This window comes from Octopus bimaculoides, chromosome 2 (genome assembly GCF_001194135.2).
Source record: "Octopus bimaculoides isolate UCB-OBI-ISO-001 chromosome 2, ASM119413v2, whole genome shotgun sequence".
Classification (NCBI taxonomy): Eukaryota; Metazoa; Mollusca; class Cephalopoda; order Octopoda; family Octopodidae; genus Octopus; species Octopus bimaculoides.
In genome coordinates, this window is record NC_068982.1 from 157895237 (window position 1) to 157899252 (window position 4016).

At 36.5% G+C, this 4016-nt stretch overlaps 1 protein-coding gene across 1 annotated transcript in view; it reads right to left on the reverse strand.

The window, feature by feature from the left end:
* LOC106869371 (ADAMTS-like protein 2) overlaps positions 1–4016 on the reverse strand; it is a 147675-nt gene that overhangs the window by 4222 nt on the left and 139437 nt on the right. The window lies entirely within an intron of this gene.

Sequence of the window (4016 nt, forward strand, 5' to 3'; positions counted from 1 at the left end):
GTTCAAAAAATAAAACATCTAAAATCGCGCTCTTCGTTTTGACTAATAATAATAATAATAATAATAATAATAATAATAATAATGATAATAATAATAATAATAATAATAATAATAATAATAATAATAATAATGATGATGATGATGATGACAACAACAACAACAACAACAACAATAATAATAATAGCAAGTGGATGTAAGAGCCTTTCACAAAAAGCATACAAGCGCCGCCACGATAGAATGTGTGTGTATCTTCATTGGTTATTATACCGTAAATACCAATATGAAATATCAGAGAACTGGTATTAGCGTGTACCTAGTAAAGTTATGCAGAAGGATAGAAAAGTAACGATACTCTGGGACTATGATTTTCAGACGGATCATGAAATCAAACACCGTCGGCCGGATATAGTCATATTGATAAAAGAGACAAATACTGTCGGATCATTGATGTAGCCATACCAAATGACATAAATGATGTGAGTAAAGAGATTGAAAAAACCACCAAGTACTCCGAATTGAAAGTGAAAATGGCAAGACTGTATGGAATGCGAGAGGGTAATGTAAAAGTGAAAGCAGTGGTGATCGAAGCATTGGGCTCAATCCCATTGAAACTTCAAAACTTCTTAAGGCAACTGCACAAGGCAGCCTTATTGGACACAGAACACATCTTGAAGAAAGTATTATCTGAGGTCTTGTTGTGACTTGACAGATGACTATAGACTCCGGTGCATTTTTACCTACACTGTGTTACGAAGGAATAATAATAATACCAGGAATCCCCAAAATGGCAGAAATTCATGGGAACTGCCCATATCCTACGTAAAATACTATTTACGTAATCTCAAAATTTAAAAGAAACTCAAAATTTTCTTATGTTTTCTTAAACATTCTCTAGAATAATACTATGTGCAAAACCAAATATATGACACCCTAGGCATAACACCAACATGAACTTCTAACTGGTTGTCTCTAGAGGTCTCTGGGTGAGACTTGGAGCCAACTTGTACAAATACAAAGCAAAAGTCAAACATATAATAATAACAACAACAACAACAACAACAACAACGACGGCGACGACGACGACGACGACGACGATGATGATGATGATAAAGAGAAAACATAAATTATCACCAACAGAACTGCTTTCAACAAAAGAAACATTGCAAACAAAAGCTCAAATAATACGAAGATTTGAGAAGAAAAACAAATTTTACAAGCAAAATAAACTGTTAAGATCCAATACGAAAACATTCTACAGAGAAATAGGGAGGGAGAAAATAACAGTTGAATACACCCCACCCGTAGAAGAAGTTGAAGACTTTTGGAAAAATATCTGGAGTGATGGACAGATTTACAATGAAAATGCAGACTGGATTAGACGCACAGAAGGATCCTACCAAAACTTACCAAAACAAGCATGGTATGACATCACAATAGCATACCTAAGGAGGTCACTCACAAAGGCTCCTAAGTGGAAATCCCCTGGTAATGATAGGGTGCCAAATTTCTTGCTCACATCGCTCTCGTGCGTACACGAAAATTTATTTCAGTTAATCAATGAAATTATGAGAGATCCTACGGTAGCATCTGACTGGCTAGTAAGAGGTATTGCTTACATACACCCGAAGAATAATGAAACCAAATGTCGCCAAAGCTATCGGGCCATGGCATGTCTGTCTACCACGTATAAAGTTCTAACGTCCATCCTCGTGGAGAAAACATAGAAATTTATGGAACAGAACGATATTTTCTCCACTGAACATAAAGTGTGCCAACGAGACTCATATGGATGCAAAGACCAACTCTTAATCAATCGCATGGTCCTTGAGAACTGTCATCACAAACGCAGAAATCTCAGTTCCACATGGCTCGATTATAAAAGGGCCTTTGACAGAATGTCGCATTCATGGATCTTGAAATCGCCGTTGATCTTCAAAATTTTTCTAGTGATTTTAAATTTCCTGAAGCACAACATGTCAGTGTGTAATACGAATCCCCAATTATACCACTGTAATGGAAAACTGACCACAAAGAATATTAGTATCAACTGCGGCATTTTCCAGGGTGACTCACTTCCACCTTTAATTTTTTGCATAGTCCTAATATCACTTACAAGTGAACTTAACACAACAGGGTGTGGGTATAAAATTGGCGACAAGAAAATAAGTCATTTATTTTATAAGGATGACTTAAAACTCTGTGGCAAAGACGATAATGAGCTTGAAGGACTACTACGTACTGTGAAAGCATTCAGTGATGACATCGGGATGGAATTTAGTCTTGATAAATGTGCCAAGGCCAATTTCCAGAAAGGGAAATTGATGGCCTCACATTCAGTGGTGTTGGATGTTGACACAGTCATAAAAGAACTCGAGCAGGAACAAACTTACAAATACCTCGGAATAAATGAGGGCTCTGGCATTCAGCATGCAGACATGAAAGAGAAGATCGAGAAGGAGTGTTACAGGAGCGTTCGAGCAGTCCGGCAATATGAGTACAATACACGTAACAAGGTGTTAGCTATAGATTCCTTAGCAGTTCTGGTTGTTATTTACAGTTTCAATGTGTTGAACTGGAATATCAGCGAAATAAGACGATTGAAAGGAAAATCCGTAAGCTGCTGACTTGCAAAAGATGCACCACTGAAAGGCAGATGTAGATCGTCTTTACCTAACCAGAGCTCAAAAAGGTCGCGGCTTCATCCAATTTGAAATCTCTTACAAAACCACTACAATTGGACTGGCAAAATATCTTGAAACATTTAACGACTGGATGTTAAAGATCGTTGAAAACTACAAGAGACGTAAGAAGCTTCATTTGTTATGAAGGAGAGCAAAAAATCTGCTAGTGAGTTTACGCATAACAGACAGGTTGAACAGCATGATGGAAGTAAGGCAACTGTAGTTGCAGATGTGAAATCAATAGCAAAGCAAAATGCGTTTGAACAATTAGCTGATAGGTGGGAAGAAAAACCGCTGCATTGCAAATATGTGGCCTGTAAGAAACGAGCTGATATAGACCAGAAGTACACCCATCAGTGGCTACGGAGCTCAGGGCTAAGAGCAGACAGCGAAGGCTTTATTTTGGCTGCTCAAGATCAGAGCATATTGACCGGAACTATCAAGCCAATGTGATGAAAAATGGAGTAGACTCAAAGTGCAGATGCTACAACGATGGGATTGAAACAGTAGACAACCTAATCTCTGGGTGTAAGGTTTTAGAACCTCTAGATTACAAATCAAGATATGACAGAGTTGGCCAAAATCTACATTGGATAATGTGTCGGCATTATAAAATCAAAACCACTGACAAATGAGGCTGTAATTGAGGGAAAAATTGTAACGATTCTTTGGGACTTTCCAGTATGTACATACTAGACCATCAAAGCAAGTATGGATGCTCATACAGAAATATCAAAAACCCAGCAAAATACGTAGAAAGCAAACATAGCAAATGATGTAAAATAAAAGTAGACATTTCACAATCTATAATTAAGTGAAAAATAAATGGAATATTGAAATAAATTAATTTAAATAATACCTGAGACAAACATTTTATTAAATCACAGAGAATATGTTGTTATAGATAGCGAAAAGGATCCTTGGGAGTTACAAAGTATCTACATGAAGACGAAATCACATTACCAGGAACTACGTAAAAATAAATGGCAAATCAAAGCAATGGAAAAGATGTGGAATAATTTTACTTGGCGGTCTATGGACTACTATGTAAACTGACACGAATGAGAAAGTTCAACACAGGTGCAGCAGTAACAAAATTGTGAGAAATGATAACAGCAGAAGAAAGTGATAGGATGGTGTAAAAAAATAAAAACTAGAAGAAAAAAAAAAATGATAAAAACCGGTGGGTGAAATATTTAGCAAGTACACATAAGATACTCTTACACTGAAAGATGATATGTGTAAAAAACAAATACAAACATAGCTACAAACATGTGTGTGTATGTGTGTGTGTGCGTCTTTGCGTTTGTGTATTTGTAAATATATATATATATA